This window comes from Mustela erminea, chromosome 7 (genome assembly GCF_009829155.1).
Source record: "Mustela erminea isolate mMusErm1 chromosome 7, mMusErm1.Pri, whole genome shotgun sequence".
Classification (NCBI taxonomy): Eukaryota; Metazoa; Chordata; class Mammalia; order Carnivora; family Mustelidae; genus Mustela; species Mustela erminea.
The window spans coordinates 31074048-31096734 of record NC_045620.1 but is presented as its reverse complement, the minus strand read 5'-3'; the positions used below and the strand labels follow the sequence as shown (position 1 = coordinate 31096734).

General features: G+C 42.2%; 1 long non-coding RNA gene across 1 annotated transcript in view; it reads left to right on the top strand.

Annotated features, from left to right (window-relative positions):
- The window catches only part of LOC116596574, a 29697-nt gene extending 10775 nt beyond the window's left edge, over positions 1-18922 (top strand). The window contains exons 2-3 of the long non-coding RNA XR_004288186.1: positions 10992-11135; positions 18901-18922. This is a non-coding gene — a long non-coding RNA (uncharacterized LOC116596574). The remainder of the gene's footprint in view (positions 1-10991; positions 11136-18900) is intronic.
- Positions 18923-22687: the final 3765 nt, after the last annotated feature.

Genomic DNA, 22687 nt, shown 5'->3' with positions numbered 1-22687 from the left:
CCCTCCTTTGGTCCTGCTCCATTAAACACTCAAGATCCTTCATCATCTTTTTTTAAAAGATTTTATTTATTTATTTGACAGACAGAGATCACAAGTAGGCAGAGAGGCAGGCAGAGAGAGAGTGGGAAGCAGGCTCCCTGCTGAGCAGACAGCCCTATGTGGGGCTCGATCCCAGGACCCTGGGATCATGACCTGAGCTGAAGGCAGAGGCTTTAACCCACTGAGCCACCCAGGTGCCCCAAGATCCTTTATCTTCTTAATGCCCAATCCCACACTGAGACACTCCATAGTTTCCATGCTGACTTCAACCACTGGGACACCTGCCCACTCAGAGATATCTCTACCCATGTGGATATCCATGGTCATGGCTGTGTCTCTCTTAGTCTGAACCTTCTTTCCTATGAATTCTCTATAATTCCTGTTACCTGCTTGTTTGGTTCCCCTGCCCCTCTGTAGGCTCCAGGATCACTAACAATGACCCCGGCTGTGGTAAAGGCCTGGGAAAAGCCCGTTGGCTTCTGAGACCCTCCCTTCAAAGGGGGTCATCCCCATGGTGTGGATCTCAAGCTACCAGCTCAGAATTTTGATCTTCTTGTCCCAGAAGTGATGGAGCTTGGGAATGGAGCTCATACCTGTATAGCCAGAGGGGCTGACCTCTTAAGGCAGAATGTCACCATATTTAATCAGTTTCTGCAGCCTGGCCACACAGGAAGCCCAAATGCCTCCAGGGGAGCTTGGACAATAAGCAAGGAGCTTGGGCTAGCACATGGGAAGGCAGTTTGGCACCAGGAGGGGATGGCTCCTGGAAAAGCCTAGTGGAGGAAGAGCCTAGTGATGGGAGGTAGAGATCTCCTATGGATATGGCTAGCCCTTTTCTTGGAAACTCTGCTTTTTCTCATATCTCTACCTCTATATGAGTCCATCACACTATGCTAGCTAACACACTTGATTTTTAGAAGTGTGAAGAACATTGTGGTAGATGATATGATTTACTGCCCACACTCACCTTCCAAATTGAGGCACTCAGTCCCCCAGCTGCTGTGTTGTCACTTGCTGACACTTATAGCTCAGTCCCTCCCTGGGAAACTGCTTCATCCAAGGTCATCCTCCATCCCTAGGGACAGCTGGCATCTAAGGACAGGACCATACAGAAGTATAAAAGTCTCCCTCCCCCTCCCAGCTCACACTGACAGGCCATGTTAGCTCCAGAGCTCTCCATGAGGCTCACTGGGGCCAATACCCAACTTCCAACTTTTCCACCTGCCTTCTTCAGGCCCTCATAGACTCCAGTACACAAATTCCTCTCTTAGAGGCTGTTTTCTGGAAAATATGACCTAAGACAACTGCCACTCTGATACCAACCCTAATGGACTCTAAGCTAACTTCTCGCTGTGTCCTCTCTTGGCCATAACTGTGCATTTAGAAACTGTTGTTAGAAACTAATGTTCCCTTTTTTCCATACTCTTTTTCCCCCCAATGTTGGCTTCTGTATATATCTAGGGGGCCTATCTGTATTTCAAGCTCTGTAATTCTCTACCCGTGTGACCTTAGGTAAGTTACTTCTCTGTGCTTCAGATTCCTCATCTGTAGGATAGAGCTCAAAAGAAATTCCTGATAGAGGCACAGTTTTGTTTTGCTTTTGTTTTGTGCTATGCTTACAAGTGGAGAGACCATCTGTCACCATGCAACACTATTATAATACCGTTGACAATATTCCCTGGCTGTACTTCACTAACCATCGGGGAAATGCAAATCAAAACCACAAGAAGATAGCCCTCACACCTGTCAGAATGGCTAGACTCAAGAAGAATTAACAAGTGTTGGCAAGGATATTTAGAAAAAGAAATCCGTGTGTACTGTTGGTCAGGCACACAGTTTTGATTGAGACAGCAAGTAGGAACTCATATTATCAGACATGGTAGGCAGCAAATATGTTTGTCAAGTAAGTGAATGAATGAATGAATGAATGAAAAAATAAATAATATTAACAGTGTTAATTTGACAAGGTAGCCAATTTTCCTTGTGGGACTGAGACCAAAAAGCTTAAGGCTTAGCTTGCTCTTAGGTATTTACTGATTCACTCACTCATTCATTCATTAAGTCACTTATTCATTCAACAAATACTTGAGCACCATCCATGATGAATCACACAAAGAACACACAATTCCTATTCTCAAATATAATTGGGAGATAGTAGACCTTATGTTCTTAAAACATTTTAAAGTTTGCCATATGTTTTTTAAAATCTATTATCTCATTGATCTTTGCAATTACAAGATGAGGTCAGGACTGTTATTTACATGTCCAGGTGCAGTTAAACGATTTGCTCAAGACCTTGCAGGGAGAAGATGTATCTGGAATCCATTGTTTTGAATACGGGCCTTGGGGGTTTTCCATGACCACATTCCAGGCTCCAGACAGACAGATGTGAAAAATTAAAGAGTGTGTAATTAAGTGCTCAGTGATTGAGCCAAGAAACATTGCAGGCAGACAATAAGTGGTAAGAGAGTTATGTGAGGGATGGTTTCCAACATTTCTTCTGCTTTCCTGCTATAGACTATGGTGAAAACCACCTACCAGTGATGTCCATCTCTCTACAGTGCCCCTATTCCCTTTTCCCAACCACCAAGATAAACTCTGCAACCTGGATTCGTTTGTTAAGTTGCTATATCCTCACCTTCTTAGCCTTTTCCAGAAACTAACATGGCTTCCAGCTCTGAAGCCTATGTTCTTAATACCATGTTAATAGCACTAGGTAGTGATACAAGGTGAAGACTAAAAGTCAAAGATTCCACTAAGGTTAAAAGATAATTTCAGTGGAGTCTTTGATAGGAGGTGGTAGTTAGAGAATGGGATATTTGAAGTTACCATTTTAGAAGTTTGACTCTAGAAATGGATGTCTGAGGTAAAATGGAGAAGTCTTTAGAGATGATTAGATCAAGGAACTGAGGATCCAAGGCAGCAGCTGATTCGTCCATACAGAAGTAGAAATCTTTATTCACATGGAATTAAGCAAATGGTGAAGAGAGAAGAAGACCATGAAAGTAGAATCCACATTCTTTGGCAAATGAGAGAAAGTGATGAGGATGCTGGAGATTTATAATAATGAGAGAGAAGAGAGAGAAGACAAATGGAGCAATCTTCAAGTGAATAGAAGCTTTCCAGAAGAAATGGTTGGTATGTAGAAATCAAGATCAAGATCAAGAAGAAATCCAACTCCACTTCCCGGTCCTGAAGAACTTGTGCTGTGTGAAGGGAAAATAAGTAAAAAGCCTTCAGTTGGGAGAGTTATAAGCAAACGAAGGTCCTTGAAGGAGAGCCCATTCAAATCCAGAAAGAAGGAATGCTTTGTGAAGGTGTTGATGTCAGGAATACTTTGCTGGCATACCAGAGGAAGGCTTTGGGAGGGAGGAGAGGTTTGGAAGGTTGGTCTATATTAGGTCACAGACTAAACAGTACAAGAATGAGTGAAAGATGGTGGATACTGCTGAGATGGGAGTTAGGACTCACCCAGAAGCCCAGATGCATGGATCCAGCTCCCCACTGCTTCTCCACCTAAAGCTTTATGCATTCCTCAAACACAGCTTCTTCTTCTTCCTCCTTCCTTCTCCATCCCAATTTCCTCTTCCATCTCAGTCAATGGGACCTCATTCATCCAGAGCCCAAATCTGAAAAACAGGAATTATCCATCATGAATTTATTTTTTCCACCACAACAGGTAATAAGTTATCCACTCTTGCTGCTTTTATTTCTTGAATATTTGTTGAATATGTCCCATATTCATTCCTGCTAAGCATTCTCTCATCTCCTGTCCAGATGGCTAGTTGCCTCCAGCTTTGCCAATCTCTAATTCCTCTTACACTTTTCCAAAGTGACCTGATGAAAACATGAGTCTGAGGCATCACTACTGGCCCACTGGTTCCCTGCAAGATGATACTGGGGACCCTCAGCAGAGCACACACAAGGACTCATGGCCTAACCTCTGCAATCTCATTTTCACCAGTTCTCTGCCCTGTCCTTTACTATCTAGAAATATCAAATTTCTTGGAATTCCCCAAACACCTCATAGTTCCCCACTCCTGACCTTGCCCATGTTGTTCCTATGGCCCCTGTGGAAGCTGATTCTTTCAGATATGAAGAATCGGGCATACTATGGTTGCCTTGGGAAAGGTGCTATTCTCTTTCAGAATGGAATTTACACTGAGCGGCATGTCCTCATGGCAGGACTGGAACCAGGACACTGACCTTGTGGAGACCAGAATGTGGCTCAGGAACTGAAATGCCCTTTTGGGTACTCTTGTACTATTTTGTTCCTCCCTATCTGGCTATATGTACCCATGCCTTCCTACCCAGTGTTTCACCAGACAGTCACTCCAGCCCAATATTTCTGTGCTTTATCTTTTGCTCCCAGTGACTGATTACTCTTTCCCTTCCATCTGATTCATGGCTCCTGCTGCCTTGTGGCTCCTGCTTACTGCCTCCTTTTCTCTGCATGCCTTTCTGTTTCTGCTCCCTGCTGCCAAACACTCATCTCTTCCCCTCAAATTAAAACTCCCCCAAAGAAGGGTTGAGCTAGTAAGTATCCAGTGTGTGATTGTAGGGGATTTGAGGAATTGGGGGCTGATCAAGGAAAAAGACATGACTACAGAGGCAGTAACACACAGAAGTCTTTACTGAGCAGTACTTGGACATGGTTGAATGAGAGTGGATGTCCCTTATGGCATGAGACTGTCTGGAGGCTTATAGAACAGGAAACATTATCCAGAAGGAGAGGAGGGCAAGGGAACTCTCAAGGGAGGAGGGGCATAGGGAAGGGGGCTTACCTGTCTAGGTGATGTCACTCAGCAACACAGTGGGGAGTCTCTGGGTTAGGGAACACCAAGTGGCAGGTGCAGCTTGGAGCCTTATAACCACAAGGTTCTGTCTTATCAATGGGCAATAGATAGACAATGGCAGTAGATTCTGGATGTAGTTCCATAGCATATGCCAAGCAGATGGGCCCTAAATGGCTAAAAATCTGCTTCTTTGGGCTATTTTTAAAATAATATGTAAAATGTTGAGTTTGGTGCTTATGGGCTTTTGAGCTAACAAGTCTCAGCGGGCTGTGAAGACATGATTAACCCGGGAGCCAGTACACAGAGGCCATCTTTGGCTTATTTATATAAAAGGGCATTTCTCATGTCTGCACCTTCCTCTGTCTCTGGCCAGCCTGTAGAGAGGCTGTCCTTTGATTTGGTACGCACTTCTGCTCCAGTCAGCTGGGCCTAAAGTGGGAGGGCTAACGTGCACTCAGAGGCCAGTTACAAGTTTGGCAAACCCCAGACAGAGGTTTGAACCAGCCCCCACAAAAATCCCAGAAAGACTTTCATTCCTTATTATCCTTGCCTGTTACTATAACTCATGAACAAAATCAATTGCTATCATTTGAGGTGACCTCGCTAAACACCAGCCCACCATTGCCCTCGTTCTCCTGTCTCCATTGCACATACTTGTCAGATATTTTTCTTTGTCATTTAGAGAGGATTTTTTTACGTCTCATCTTTGAAACTGCATATTGTGAACTGTTGAGTCACTTCCATGTTCCCAGGACATTTCAGGTTTCCCGGTACAATGGTGCTCTATAAGTAGCTGAAAAATAGATTATTTCTAGAAAAGATAAAGAAGACTCCACAGAGGAAGTGATGCCTGAATAGTGCTTTGGAGGATTCATAAGAATGACCCAAGAGATGAGAGGGTGGTCCATAGAGAGAGAAAAAAAAACCTGAATAAAAGCCCAGAGACATGAAAGTATGAGGTGGATGAGGAACGCTAAGGAGCTTGGGGAGAGGGTGGTCACCAGAGCCTCCGAGGGTAATATCATCTGGGGGAATTCAGCCCAGACCTTCACTTTTGGCAGCACCTTCGATTCATTAATGCCAGGCAGGCGGAATTGTATTAACAGACCTAATTTAATAAGAAAGTATAAAGCTAGAATGCCAATTTCTTAATTAACAGTGAAAAGTATAAATGCCAGGCAGAACAGAATGTCTGCATCAACATGACCCATACATTCTCTCCATGTAGATGGATTTACATGTGAAACCAATTTATAAACAGAATAATTCTTGGTGAGGATGAGATTGAGGCAAGGGAGTTGGGATATGAATGCTTAATGATATCAGGCCTTGATCAAGGATCCAGCAGAAAACAGATGGCATGCTTGAATTGGATAATCTGGGGGACAGCACAATACCACCATTATTTCCTGTGGGCTAGAAAGGGTGACAGAGGAGAGGCAGCTGGAATTCGGAGAGAGAGATTTAGGAGAAGCCAAAATGCTGAAGCTATGGCCTTAAGTCAGGACAGTCAGCACGGAACGGAGCTGGAGAAATCAATAATCCAACCTCACCCTCCTTTCTATTTCTAATCTCCTGACTATGTTTCCATTAACTAAACCCAGTATAAGCCCAGAGGGCAAAGGAACCCAGAGATGTAGTCCATTCTAACCAGCCTCCCAAGGTCAGAGTAGGGTAGAGGGGCCAACTGAGACTAATCTGCATATCCTATTCACCAAACAAAGATGTATCTGTGACAAGGAGTAGACAAGCTGCCTGAGCAATGCTTGAACCAACATTGTCAGTTCTTTGTTGCAAACTCACCTTCCTATCATCTGCAGATAGTATCCCTACCGCTTATGAATGACATATTTTCTTCATAGGTCTTTAAACATGGACATCACCTTCACTTTGCCTGGGATTGTTCTGGATCACATAGACAGGCTGTTTACTCTTGCTGTTTCTGGTCGTGGAACTATTTTTATCTCTAAGGAGATTTTCGTGTGTCATTCTCATCTATTATAAGTTGATATTTATAGTTTAACTGCTAGAGTTTCTGGAGTGTCTTACTGCAGCTTCTCCCACTTTTATGACCTTGGATTATTTTCTGTAGGCATTGGGGATGGAAATCATTAACTGCAGCCACCGGAGAGCAAGATGTTTGAGAGAAATCAGTTAGGAAATTATTTCATTGACAATGGGGATGGAAAAGTGATGGTTTTAAAAGTTAAGCAGAGATGCCAGGACGTAGGGCATATAAGAGAGAGAACAGGTGACTAAAAGGAAATTAATTTTGTCTTGCACTGTAAAGTTTGAGGAGCCTGAAGGACAGCCCCAAAAGGATCTTCCCCAAAACTGTTCTTGTTCATTGTTTAGACTGCTGCATTTCCAAAATCTCGGGTTAGGTCAAGCTCAAAGTTAACTTTTCAGCACCACAACTGAGGACAGCTCCTAGCCAGGTTCTCACTAAGTCACCCTGTGACCCTCAAGGTGCTAAACAACTCTTTGGAGGATCATATCCATAACCTTGGGCAATAAGAAGCATGACTGTTCAACCACACTTACTTGACTTCTTTATGATGGTCCAAGGTAACTGGCTCCCCAACTTGGGATTCACTTGAAGATTATACATACATTTCACCACTTCTCTTTATCTGCAATACTATCTATGCAAAATTTTCTTGGGTGTTCTATGATTATCCAGATATGCAAACTAAGTTCCACTGAAAACTGGAAGTTTTACATTTCCTACATAGATGAATATGTGATTCTTTAAAAAAAAAAAAAGATTTTATTTATTTACTTGAAAGAGAGCACACAAGCAGGGTGAGGGTCAGAGGGAGAAGAAGACTCCTCACTGAGCAGGGAGCCTGATGGGGGACTCAATCCCAGGACTCTGGGATTAGGACCTGAGATGAAGGCAGACAATGACTGAGCCACCCAGGTGTCCCGGATATATGATTCTTACTGGCTCCAAAGAAAGGTAGGAGGTATTTTAGTGGAGCCTATAATCTAATTGGATGGACAAAATATTTACACGTTAGAATGATAATTATATGAAGCAACATTGGCATTCTAAGGAAAGAGAAACTACCACTGGAGATGGCTTGAAATAAGAAGCTTGTAGGACATGAAGTATTCAGTTATGCTGGGAAGAGAAGGAAGGCCAGTCCAGGTGAGGTGAGGGGCCTGGACAAAGCCTTGAAAATAGGGATATCCCATGTGTCCCATATGTTATCAGAAGATAGCGCGACTATCAGTGAGAAAGTATCTGTAATTAGACCATTGAGTAGATGTGGTAACCACAAAAATCAAAACTTGAGGATGTCTGTGGCCTTTGGCTCCTCCTACATCCAACTCTAAGAAAAGTAACAATAAGCCTAGGACATAAGAGCTGAAAATAGGGGTTTTAAGATCACTTTAAAGTTATTGGGACCTGCTACAAACAAAACTCCATGGACACAAAGATGAGTGTCTTTGAGTACTTTCATTTTTATTTAATCCATTTGATTACTAAAATACCTTTGTAAGGTCAACAAAAAGGAAATGATATGTGCAGTGTCTGGAGGAGAATGGTGAGCACAGAATTTAGATGGCTTGAGTAATGTCATGAGGTTATTTAGGACTAAGTCAACACCATATCTGGGTCTCTTTTTCCCCACTGGGATATGACTGAGCCCAAACTTCACAAGCACTCCCTCGCCCGCCTAGAGAGTGCTGGATGACCAAGAGAGTGACAAATGGTGTTTACTGAATACTAGTAATATTGAGTACCTTCTGTGCTAGGAAGTGCTGAGATTCATCTGAGAGCAAGAGAACCATGGTCCTGGCTTCATAGAGGTTGGTTTAGACTTTAGCTATCTCTGTCCTAACTGTTGATCCATACAGTGGTAGAGGTAGACTTGCAAAGGCAAAAGGCCTACATGGTAGGAATGCTGCCATATAGGGTACTCACATAAGCTGATGTCTGCCTTTTATCCTCTTGGCTCTTTGTAATAAGCCAATTTGGAGAGAACTCCCCTCATTCTCAAACCCTACGCTCTAATTGGCTTGATCCACCATGTAGTCATCTACATCGTTATGTCCCCAAAGTGAATTGATGTCACGTTTAAAGAAGGGTAGGCATATGGGATTCCCTTCCTTTAGGTCCACAGTCAACTGGTGATTATGCAGGGGTTGTAATTGATCCTCCGGGATTCTCCAGGCTTCTGTAACTCAGTCCTTTTACCACTGCTTGCTTTTTTAGCCACTTAATTAGCACAGTTACTCAAGAGTAGTTAAGGATAGTGAAGGGAAGGAAGCTCCACCACCAAATTTTCTAATCACAATGCACAGCCAGACCTGTTAACTGCATGATGTCTACGAACTGATTCTTAGTCAAGGAAGGTATTAAGGCAGACATCATATCTTATATTGAACCAATATATTGTTTCAGTAGTAAATAAATATTTTTAAATAATAATGAAAAAGCAGTGAGGACACACAAAATTGTCTGAGCAAACTACAGAATTTAAGAATTAGCAATCTGAGATCTATTCCATCACTTCAAATTTAGAAGGACCCTTTCTATTGACTCTGCATTTATAACCTTTATTGAGATAAACACTCCCATTTCTTAGTATATTTTTCTACATATACATGCATCCTTGAAATGCTGGAAGGGCCTAAGTGTCTCACCAGACTGAACCTGTAACCTTCCTAGGTCTAATGTTTTCCTTTAAAATATTTTCTCCTGGGATGCCTAGGTGGCGCAGGTGGTTAAGTGTCTGCCTTTGGCTCAGGTTATGATCCCAGGGTCCTGGGATTGAGTCCCACATCAGGCTCCCTGCCCAACAGGGAGTCTGCTTGTCCCTCTTTTGCTCCCCCAAATAAATAAAACAAAATCTTTAAAAAATTTTTTTCTCCTGCCATGCATATGAGCCTAACAAATTGTTAGGCAGAAACCAGGGATCTCTCGTTTCACCTTGTATTTCCAATAATTACCTATTTAAACATTCTGAAATAATTTTTTTTTTAATTCCCCCTATGATTTTCCACAAATCTTTTATCTTTCCCCGGATGTGGAGATGCTCAAGTAAGTCAATGCCCTGAGCTTACAGTGCTTCTAATTCCTTGTCGTCAGGCTGCTGTCCCATCACCAACTAATGTGATCCCATATCCATGACAGATTCTTTTCCTAAGTATTTTTAAGAGTCGCAGTGTTCTTTTCAGGGAAGGTTGCATTATCTGAGTTCCTCTAGCAACTGGTTCTTAGAAGTCAGTTAAAAGTGGAAGTTCAGTAGGAACGGCTCAGCTGCTATCCACGTTGTTCTTATCTGTTGTTTACGATTTGATCATGGCCCAGACCGGGAGGCTGCCGCTCAAGGAATTGGGGCACTGGTAGAATAGAATCAACAACCACAGGCTTTCTGCCCAAACGGCTCCATATTTTCTGTAGATTCAGAGCAGTACATCACTGTGGAAAGACGATCAGCTCATAGATTACAAATATTTTTGTTTATCTGTTTTCTAGCAAAAAGTTTTCTCAGCTGACTCCCTGGCTAGAAAATTGGAAAGAAGAAAATGGTTAGAGAATCCATTTTTAACCTTGGCTGTACATTTGATTCAGTTGGGGGAAATTTTTAAACCCCCAGGGCCCAGGCTGCATCCCACATCCATTGGTCAGAACTTCTGCGGGTGTTTCCAGGTTTCTGTATTTTTTTAAATCCTCCCAAAAGATTCTCAGCATGCAGACGAATTTGAAAACTACTATCATCCAAATACTACTGATGCCTGGGCCCCATCACCAACATTCAGACACGAAAGATCTGGGGCACAGCCTGGGGGTTGGGAGCCCTATAAGCACCCCCCCCCCACACACACACCCAGTGATTCCAGTGATGGAGCCAGGCAGAGAACCACTGGTTTAGAGGTGAAGAGAGCAAGGCAGTGGCTGTGTAAAATGAAAGGTGTTCTGTGTGTGTTCCCTCTTCTTGTCTGTCCTACTCTCCACCCTCTCAAGGGAAACTATATATTAGGAATGAGTGTCTTGGCACAGAGCTTTTCCTTATCAAGCTATTGAGGGAGGGCTTTGTGATATACCGGGGAGGTGGGTAGATATATCTACTATGTAGATTTGCTGAGGGTTTCCAACAAAAGATGCCCTGTAACAGTGTAAGCTATCTCTGATGGTTTTAGGCTCTCAGGAAAGAAGAAAAAGATTCTACCTGGAGTGGAGGGGCCTCACACCTCACCACCTCTTCTTCCCACGTAGGGACTTTGAGCTGCCTTTGAGATCCCAGGCAGAGATCCCATCAGAGGCCACCACCAGCTCTTGAATGGGTAAGACTCAGGGAAGACGTGGGTGGGAACTTTATGGTTCTTCATGCTAAAAAGGAGGAAAGAGTTTGAATCTCGGGGAAGGATGAAGAGGGAGAGAAACACAGAAGACAGAGGACTGAGCAAAAGAAAGACAACTGGGAAGACAGAGGCCATGTGGATAATCAATTTGGTGGCATATCAATATTTGGACTTTTCCAAGCTCTATGATTCACAGGAGAGCCACAACTAGAGAAGATCTACAAAGGTGATATTTGGAGCAAGACCTCAGGCCTCCTTCACATCTGTAGATGTACTGATCTTCCGTAAATGTTTAAGCCAGTACTTAGACATGTGGACAACAGAAAACAGCAAGGATGTCATGTGGGGAAAAGAAAACCAGACAAATGTAACTACCTTTGTTACATCTGGCCATATCTTTCCCGATCTACGGAGCTTAGCAGCTCAAACACAGAACAATGTTCAATTTGATGACACCCTCCAATACCTATTTTCAAGCATAAAGCAAAAGTTGAATTCTTGAGAGTAAACAGTGCATTTCTGTGTTCTCTCTGAAACACACGTGCCAGAGGAAGCCTCTCATATGGGCTCTTTTTCTTCCTGCCCTGCTCAGCTAGTGGGTTTGACCTTGGTCCTAGGTGGCATTCTTGGTAGACAAGGGCTCACTGGTCTCAGTCTTTGGAATGATGAGATGACCAGGGGGCAAAGAAGATTGAGGGAGGTGGCTAGCATTAAAGGGTTGTGCCATTATTGGCTTCAAAAATATTCTTATCCTTGGGTTGACTTCTCTACTGATTCTTTGGTTCAAAGTCAGTGGTTAGACTGCACCATGACCAAGAAGACAACCCCATCCCCACCCCCATTGCTCCACCTGTTCTACCATCTCATCTGCACTCATGGCATTACTCATTAGGCAGCATGATTTGCAGGGCTTCCCTTCCACTTTTGATTAGCTTGTTATCTGCCTTTGAAGCTAAGCCCTCATTAATGAATCCCCCAGATGAGAGACTAAGCCTAGCCATTGCCAGCATATCCGTCCCTCAGGGAATCCTTTACTTCCCATCAGAAAGGGGCAGACATTTGGCTTCTGTCCAGCCCAAGGCTTCACAATTCCACTTTGATAAAGCCTTGGAGAGTCTCTCTCTCTCTCTCTCTCTCTGGGAATCCACTTTCTCAATCATAAGCATTTCAGAGCTAATTACACTGATTTAATGCACCTGGCTTTCTCCTTCACTTAAAATCTCAATGGGAGAGAAATTACTCTGACCCATCACCATTTATTGGAAAGCCGGAGAACCAATGGTGAATAGTCAGTTCCAGAGCACGTGCTGGGAGGGAGGGAGCAGCAGTCACCTTCAGCTCCAAGGACAGCTTGCTAATCTCCTGGTGCTAAGGGGTCATAAGTCACCCTGAGAGTCTTAGCACTGGGACATCTGTGGGCTAAGGCTGTTTTTTAGTGGTTTAATGTGGGTGGATCTTCTTTCCTCAGTAAAGGACAATAGATCACAAGTTAGTGTTGTCTCTATGGGAGCCCATAGAAAGGATTGATAATAGGAATGGATTCTGAAGCCAGGTATCTCTGGATTCAAGCCCTATCTCCATCATTGACTATGAGCAGGACTTTAGATAAGCAGTTCATCTCTCTAAGCTTTAGTTTCTTCAGCTGTAAAATGAGGGTACTATTACTTAGTCACTACAGCGGTGGCTCTCAACCTTAGCTTGTAATTGGAGCCACTTGGGCCTCACTCCCAGGGATAGTGACATAATCAGTACAGCTGCATCTGAGGATTAAAAGATTTAACTCCCCACCCCCCCTTCCCCACCCTGGTGTGGTCAGGATTGAGAAACATTATCGTGAGAGTTTATTTGGAGGCTGAACCAAGATGGCGCCTAGAAAGCCTTGCTCTCAAAGTGTGGTCTGTGGACCTGCAGCATTGGCTCTAACAGAGAACTTGTCAGAAATGTAGACTCTTGGGTCCCATTAACATGGGAAACAAAGGCAAAAAGAAAAATCGAATTTCTTTACTACCTAGAGTCCACTGACAAGTCCTTGAAATGGGCCGAGTGACCTTCCTCTAGGAACATAGCAGCTTCCATGTTAATACTTTGCTAAGGGCAAAAGACAGTCTTCGCCCAACCCCTAGGATCCTGTGAATCTACTTTAACATAAAAAAATTTCTATGGAGGGGGCCTGGGGGCTCAGTGGGTTAAAGCCTCTGCCTTCTGCTCAGGTCATGATCTCAGGGTCCTGGGATCCAGCCCCACATCAGGCTCTCTGCTGAGCAGGGAGCCCGCTTCCCACTCTCTCTCTGCCTGCCTCTCTGCCTACTTGTGATCTCTCTCTCTGTCAAATAAATAAATAAAAACTCTTTTAAAAATTCCTTTGGAAACTTCCTTTATCTCTATCCCCCTCCCAAGATACACCCCCCATGCATCTGTCCCTCTAATATTCATCTGAAGGGTGTCATGAATAAGGTTTTATTAGACAGTAATAAATTACTTTTCTCAACAATAGCTCACCCCCTTGAGGTCCTGGAAACCTTGCTTCCAAAATCCTTAGAGACTTACGCTACCCCTAACCCACTCCCAACCTGAAAGTATATAATGGGCCACTCCTCATGATCCCAGGGCAGCTCTTCCTGCCCCGGGTCCTGTGCTCATGCTTGAATAAAACCACCTTTTTTGTGCCAAAGACACCTCAAGAATCCTTTCTTGGCCGTCAGCTTCAAACCCTAACTAATGTCTTTCCTATATCACCATCAGACATGCTGAATCAGAGTCTGCCTTTTAGCAGGATGCTCAGGTGATTGGTGTACATATTTGTACACTAATTTAATTGGTATATGATTGAGAAGTCCTGCAATGAAGCACCTAGCATTAGCCTGATACGCAGTAGGAGCCTCTCAGAGGAGGAGATGATTTTGTAACAAGAGGCTCAGGGTGGGGGAGGGGGAGCTTAGCCATTCTGAGCTTCCCCCCCCCCAACTGCACAGTGGGAGGTACCACAATGGCCAACACCTCTTCTTTTTTAAGGTGCTGTCAGGATGAGTCCACGAAAAGGAACCTGTTTATAAACTGTCAAACGCTATAATAGTCAGAGGACCAAAAGCTACTCCTAGGACAGTTTTGTCACTTTCCCTCTCCCCTTGCCCGCCCAAAGGACCCTAAAACCTGAACCTCATTTGTCCTCCTCTTCCTGGGAAGAGCCTTTCTCGTTGAGAAGGCAAAATCAACCAACGTCATGGAGGAATGGAAAGAGAGAGGAGACCGGAGGGGGAATCAAAGAGTGTTGAGACTGAGACTAAGGTAACAAGGTGATCCTCCAAAACAGTGGGCAGACATGTAAACAAAGCCAACGGGAGAAGAAAGTCTTCTGCGGGGGAGGGGTGGTGCGTTATTTAGAGCTCCTTCACACAGATTGGGTTTCTTTTTTAAAGAAATTTTGTTTTACCTTTTTGTCATTAGAGTCAAATTCCTGGAATAGGACGTTATGCCTAGATTTGACTACATGAGTCCTGTGGTTTAAGGGATTTAGTACAAAGACATCGGCCAGTGCCCACCAGTGAAAGGTGCCCAGGTACACTTCTGTAGTCAAAAAGTTGGGTTTATTGAGCTTGCTGCAGCAAACGGGATGGACACTGGGGTGTCCTGGGGTGTCTCTGTGGGAGGGAGTTGGGAGAAGCTTCCCATAGCATTTGCGCAGTGCTAGGAGTTTAAAGGAGGGTTTAAGGAAGCAGGGGACCAGTTTTCCAACAACTGGGCTATCCTTCACGGTCTAAGGATGTTATAGGCTTTAGTGCTTATCCAAATGTGTATTAATTCTTGTGTTGGTTCATGCTCATTCCAGGCGGAGTTCACCCATCAAAACAAAACTGTTTCTTGGATTATAAATACAATATCATCAGCTTTTCTTTTTAAATTTCCTGTGGTAGTGTTTTAGGGAAAGGGTTGTCTCAGGGTGTCCAGGCACATCACTGCAATGTATTTTGATCAGTTTCTCTATGTAACTGAAGCCCTAGAAGACTGTATGGTGGACTTTTTATACCTGTCCATTGGGGTCAGTTCAGTAAACTGTATTTTTCTACAACTATATTTTTTCCTCAACCATGTTTTTCTTTTTTTTTCTTTTGAAAAGATTTTATTCCTATCTTTATTTATTTGAGAGAAAGAAAGCGAGAGAGAAAGAGCAGGAACAGGGAGAGGGGCAGAGGGAGAAGCAGACTCCCTTGCTGAGCAAGGAGCGAGAGCTGAATCCATGATTATGACCCAAGCTGAAGGCATATGCTTAACCAACTGCCCCTAAACCACATTTTTCTAAAATTAGGAATGTCAAAGGGAAAAACCATCAAAACAAAGGAAAATTTAAAAAAATACATAAAAAGCTACTTTAAATTTAAAAAAATACATAAAATGAATGTAAATACATTCCTTTTATCAAGATTTTCAAATGTATTTCCATATGGAGTTGTGCAAAGTAGCTTTTTATGTATTTTTTTAAATTTTCCTTTGTTTTGATGGATTTTCCCTTTGACATTCCTAATTTTAACTAATTAGTTTAGCAGTTTATCTGTCCAATTGTTTTTTTTTTTTTTAAGAACCAGTTTCTCGGGGCCCCTGGGTGGCTCAGAGCTGAAGCCTCTGCCTTCAGCTCAGGTCATGGTCTCAGGATCCTGGGATCAAGCCCCTCATCGGGCTCTCTGCTCAGCAGGGAGCCTGCTTCCCCCACTCTCTCTCTGCCTGCGTCTCTGCCTACTTGTGATCTCTCTCTGTGTGTCAAATAAATAAATAAAAGCTTCCAAAAAAAAAAAAAAGAAGAAGAAGAAGAAGAAGAAGAAGAACCAGTTTTCTGGGGCCCTGGGTAGCTCAATCAGGTAAGCATCTGACTCTCAACTCGACTCGGTGGAGTGTCAGGGCTCAGCTCTGAATGTGGAGCCTGGTGGAGATTCTCTCTCTGTCTCCCTCTGCCCCCTCACCCTGCTTACATGCTCTCTCTAAAAAAGAAAAAAAAAAACAGTTTTCCTTATTAATTTTTGTTTTCATCCTTATTAATTCATCTTTCTGCTTTCCCTGATTTACTTTTTGTTCTTTTTCTTTTTTTAAGATTTTATTTATTTATTTGACAGACAGAGATCACAAATAGGCAGAGAGACAGGGTGGGGGTAGGGGGAGCAGGATCCCTGCTGAGCAGAGAGCCCGATGCGGGGCTCGATCCTAGGACCCTGAGATCATGACCTGAGCCGAAGGCAAAGGGTTTAACCCACTGAGCCACCCAGGTGCCCCTGTTCTTTTTCTTTTTAAAGTTGGTTATCCAATTCATTAACTTTATGTTTCCTTTTTATTGATTGAATTATGTATAGATAGGCTTTTTCTTCTGTTTACTGTTTATCGTTAGCTTCAAGATATCCTACAGTTCTACTTAGTATTTCTTTTTTGACTCAAGAGTTTGTTGAATAGTGAGTTTTTAAATTTTCAAGTGGGTGGTCTGCATTTGTAATTAATTTACAGCATTTTGATCAGGATCAAATTCTTTACAATTTGTGGACTTTTTGTGTGTGTGTGGCCTAAGATGTGGTCAATCTTCAAGAATGTTCCATGCACAGTGGAAAAGATATATCCTCCATTCTTGGGGTGAAGAGTTAGACTTTTATAAGACCTACTTGATTGCCATATTGCATAAATCTTCTGCGTTCTTATTGATTTTCCCCTAAGTGATCTATTTGGAATTGAGCAAGATGAGTTAGTATTATTTTTAGATGTATTTTTTTCCTTCTACTTATATTTCTTCTAATTTTTGTTTTATGGAAGCTGTTATTGGGTACATAGTTGTCACTGTGAAGACACAGTTCTGTCTTCATAAAGAATTTAGCTTTAAATTCTCTTTTTTTGAAAACGTGTTTTGGGGGTGCCTGGGTAGCTAAGTGCGTTAAGCACCCAACTCTTAGTTTGGGCTCAGGTCCTGATCTCATCAATTGTGAGATCCAACCTTGTGCTGGTCTCTGAATTCAGCAGGGATTTTGGCTGAATATAAAATGTTGGCTCATATTTTATGTTCCTTGAATGTCTTAATGATATTATTTTATTGATTTGAGACATAAAGTATTACATCAAAAATATAAGGGTAATCTGATTTTCTTTCCTTTATAAGCGGTATGATCTTCTTGCCTGGATGTCCAGGCTTTTTTCCCTTCAGTTTTGGTCATTCTGTGTTGAGTTTCCCATATACATAATGTGCCCAAACAATATGTAGTTTTGTGTCTATTTTATTTCAGAAAAATTTTGTTGAGTTATAGTTGGAGTATCTCTCTCCTCTGTTGTGTTGGCTTTCTGCATTGGGGCTTCCTATTGTATGTATATATAATCATTTTTCTTGCTTTTTTATTATCTAACTTTCTCTTGAATCATGTTTATCTTGTTTTGCATTTTTTATTTTGCATTTATTTATTTTGTAATTTTTAAAAGATTTTATTTATTTGACACAGAAGGAGAGCACAAGCTGGGGGAGATGCAGAGGGAGAAGGAGAAGAGGGCTCCCCATTGAGCAGGGTGTCCAATGCAGGGCTCCTTCCCAGGACCCTGAGATCATGACCTGAGCTGAAGCAGATGCTTAACTGAGTCACCCAGATGGGTGACTTATCTTAAAGATTTTCCTCCCTTGCAAATTTTCTCTTAAACCTTTATTTATGCTAATATTTTACTTTTGAGTTCCTTCTAATTTTATCTTCAAAGTTCTGAAATAATTTTCCCTATATTTAAGTTGTACTGTGTTTATTTCTTTCTTCTCAAAACTTCCTTTTGTTATATCATTGATTTTCTTAAATTTTCTAACTTTGATTCACACTTTTATTGCTTTTTTGTCACTTCCTTGATTGCTGTTAGTTTGTTTTAAAATATGTGGTTACAGGGGCCCCTGGCTGGCTCAGTCAGAAGAGCATGAAACTCTTGATCTTGGGGCCATGAGTTTGAACTCCATGTTGGATGTAGAGATTACTTTAAGATAAATAAGTAAATAAACTTAAAAAATTATAATTATGAAAAAAATGTGGTTCCAGTCTTTATCATCTTTGTAAGCACATCTTTCTTGCTGTCTTTATTGCTTGTGAAAGTGTTATTCTATCTTACATTCTCTTCTTTATAGTAATTTTGCATAGGAATCAAACAAACTTTTTCTGTGACTCATTTTCAACAGTGATAAAGTTGTTCACATTCTTAGGATGAAAAGATGGGCCAGGACAACTTTTATGAATTCACAACTCTCATACTCCCTGTTCTGTTGTTTGGGGAAGTGATCATAAACATGATTTCACTTCGGGATGCCTCTGCCTCTCCCCACCATACCCCACTTTTATTTAAACGTTTCCTTTCTTTTGTCCCTCTTGTTTCCAGGTGTTCAATTTGGACTCTATTTCCAGTATTTTTCTCTTTCACTGATAGAGGGAGTTTGAAGGAAGTGTCAATTATAAGGATCAGTCTTGCAGAGAACTAAAAATTGGGGCCAAGATGGTGGAAAACTAGGGCAAAGCAGGCTTCAAGTTGGGAAGAGCCCCACAGTATATCTGGAAAGAGAGGAGGGAAGGTCCACATTCCATGTCTGGACACAGAAAGGGTAGGGGGGCCAGGCAGCCCAGCAGAATGGCATGACCTTATTCCAGAGGCTACGGATAGGTCGGACAGAATGTCCCTACGTGTGTTAGGTGACTGGGATCATATGGTGGGCCTGGTCCCCACCTTTTTATCTCATCAGAACACAATTTTCCCTCTTTCCATCCAGATCCCACCTCACACCAGTTCAGATATACCTTTGTCCAAAGAAGAAAAGATAAGGGAGTTCCTCTGCTGAACACAGATGGAAATGTTCTTAAAGGTAGTGGAGCATATTTCATTTATTTAAATGTGTATTGAAATCATACTATGTGCCCAGTATTGCCTTGGTATGAGTCAACATTTGTTAAGACAGTTGGTCAGAAAGAGGTAAGATGCCATCTACAGTTTTGAAAACATTTTTTGGAGACAAGCTAATAAAAGCATGTCTATTTGGTGAGCAACTAATAAGCAACAGACATGTATATGTATCCTCTCATTTAATTCTCCTTAACAACCCTGAAAACTAGATAATATTATTCATTTTTTGTCTTTATAACTGACTCAGAGAGGTTAATTAACCAATCTATGGTCATAGTAGATCTGTCTGCTTCTAGAACCCATGTTTCTGCCATTGTGTAAATTTGCCTCTCAACTGGTCAATATTGGACAGTATTGAATAATAACCATATAATCTTGACCTCACCAACATCTCTGGTTAACCACCTGAACTAAATGGGCTAAAGCCAGTAAATTACAAAATGCCCTAAAAAAAGGGGTGGGGGGAAAGGAAGGAGGTTGGGTACTCCTGAAAGTTGTTTTGCCAAAACCACATTAAATGACCAGCCTGTAAAAATTGTTCCACTGCTTGTCCCTTCTCCCATCTTGAATGGTTCAAAGCTTTCCTCCCTCCGTTATGCGGGGCAAAGAGCAGCACCATGGAGGGCTGAGTTCTAATGCTTATTCTTCATGGCTATAATAAGGCTTGAAAAGAATAAAATAAAGCTATATCCACATATGAAAGGCACACAGTTGAATGGAAAGAGTCTGACTGATTTCTTACTATTAGATTTTTTCAAAAGCCTGCTGCTTTTGTCATCTTATTGGCACTTAGTGAAGATTGACAGTGAAAATAACTTCCCCAAATAAAAAACACTGGAGATTGATGACCTGGGGAGAAAATATCCCAATTCCATGTAAACAGAGGAAGATTAACACCAGGCACAGGTACCAAATTGAAAAGCCCAGCAAGCTGGTGCGAGAAGGCTAGCAGTGCTTTCAAAATAAGAAGTCACCCCTGGGGCTCCTCTACACACTGTTCAGTTATGGTGATAAATGTCTCCAAGAGCCCAGGCATGGGGTTGAGGGGGCTGAGTGGCCATGAGAAAGAGGTTATTAAGAATATTAATTAATATTTAAAAATATGAAAGGCTTCCCAGGTGATGCAGTCTTGATACCCTGACACCTGTTTAGAATGTTGAACCCCCAAAGCCAAAGCAATTGCTATGTATTAACCCGATTACCCACTCTAGGCTCTGATTACACATATGACTTTAATGGCTCTGTATCTGTTCCAAGAGTGTATTACTCAGCAGGACTGTGTTTTCCATTTCTTTTGTTCCTCTAAATATCCATTCCAGTGCCCTTTGTTCATGAGTTTTTACCTGCAAAATCCCACTTGGGTAGAGGACTTGGTAAAGGAAGTTGCGTCTACCCACCAGCTGTCCTAGATGAAGCAAAATGGTTTCCGATTTTGGGGGTGCTTGCCCAAGAAATGTAGATCATGTAACAATCTTATGGGAACAGATTGGACCCCTCCTGAGAGTTACACACCCACACTACCCCCATGACTCAACTCCTACCTTGTTTTCAAAATATTTGGGTACATCACAGTCTCCCCAACTAGTGTATCTCATATACCCATTGTTAATTTTATTGAGGTATAATTTCTATACAGAAAAGGGTATACATCTTAAGCATCCAGCTCAGTGACATTGAACCTGTGAGTTTCACCTGTATAACCACCACCCAAACTAAGGCTTAGAATATTTCTATCATCTTCTTTTCTGCTCTTTCTAGTCAGTTGTTTGTCTTTTAAAAATCCAGCATTTTCTCTTTGTGATACAGCGTTAGAAATCAAGAGGTCCAACAACTCCACAGCAAAACAAAACAAAACAAAACAAACCTGGAAATTTAATCTTAAAAATGGGCAGAGGACCTTCACCTTTTTACAAAGAAGACATACAAATGATTTTATTTATTTGACAGAGAGACAGCGAGAGAGGGAACACAAGCGGGAGAAATGGGAGAGGAACAAGCAGACTTTCCACTGAACAGGGAGCCAGATGTGGGGCTTGATCCCAGGACCCTGGGATCATGACCTGAGCCAAAGGCAGATGCTTAGAGACTGAGCCACCTAGGCGCCCCACTGCCACTTCTATTTTGATAACGATCTTTCCATCTCTCTCCCTTTGGGTATACACACATACAAACTTTTAAAGGTGGGATTATATCATGCAAGTTGTTTTGTTCTGGAAACTTTTCTTTTTTTAGTCTTTCTCCTCCCCCTGCCTTAGATCCCATTCTCTGCGTTTTACCCTTCCACAATTTTCTTTATACTCACCTAATCATATAAATATATGTGTTCACATAAAAAAAGCTTTTTAAAATGTTTATTTTACAGATACAGGGTAATCATGCATACATACATGTGTACATATGCATATATAATATATGTATTATATAGCTATCTACCTGCATCTTTATTTTTCTCTCTTTATAACAATAAAACCACTAGCTATCGAACACATATGTGCCATGTACTCCTCTAGGCACTTACATTTTTCTATCAACTCATGTAGTTCTGATACATATCTTTAAAATCAACAGGACACTCCCTGGAAAGAATGAATTTCCGTGTATTAAATCAATCAATTAATATGTATTCATGATGTTGTAAATATTTTCCACTTAAAAATGGATAATCATTAAAATTATCTTAGGAGTGGAATTTCTAGGGTGAATGGCATACATTTTATTTTAACTCTATTGGTTTACCCTCTTCCACGGATGGGATGACCAAGTGGTCATGTCCTATGTGTCAGGCATTCCTGTGGCCTTCTGCAGAAATGAATCCCCAAACCACATCACATCATGCAAAAGTACAGGAAATGGGCACTCAGAAAAGGGGGGAAATCTGGCACCTTCCACTCCCAGTAACTCTCCAGGCCACCCCAGCTAGGGGCCCATGCAGGAGGACCTCACACCCAGTCCTGCACCTCACCCGCACACACAAACCAATCTCAACAAGGTCCCACTCTGCAGAGTTCAGAACTCAGGCTCAGGTGGAATAGAATTAGTCACACTTGATTCAGGGATGATGACGAAATCCTAAACGAGAATCCTCTGACTATAGATATAAAGGCTATGGGTTCTGCCCTGGACAATTCAGTGATGCCAAGAGCTTCCAGGATGCATCTTCTAGACAATGCATTCTGTTTCCCCCAGGACTCCAGCAACACAAGCAGAGAACAGCCATGGCCAGCCAGACACTTTACTCTGATGTGTGGTGCTAAAGGACTCCTACATCTGATGCTAAAGGTCTCCTTGAAAGCATGACGATGGAGGAGTAGCTCACCCTGCTCAGAGAATGGAGAATAAGCTGGCAAGAGCAGAGGAGCCCTTCAACAATGGCTCCTACAGGAAGCTCTGAATGGAATCTCATACAAGATCATGGCTAAGAAGAAGAACTTTCCACCCCAGGAGGGACTGCTCGACAGCTATATACTCCCCAAGAACACTGAGTGAGACTGACTTCCCCAGACAGAAACCCCAACATCTATCTCCTAATCCAAAAGAGGAAGATGATGCTTAACCCACTTGCCTCCAACATGTCCCAGCTGCTTGATGAGGTAGATTTGCTTTCTGTGGAGCTAAGCAAAACTAAGAATCTGGTGAGTCCCAGATTCATGGAGCTG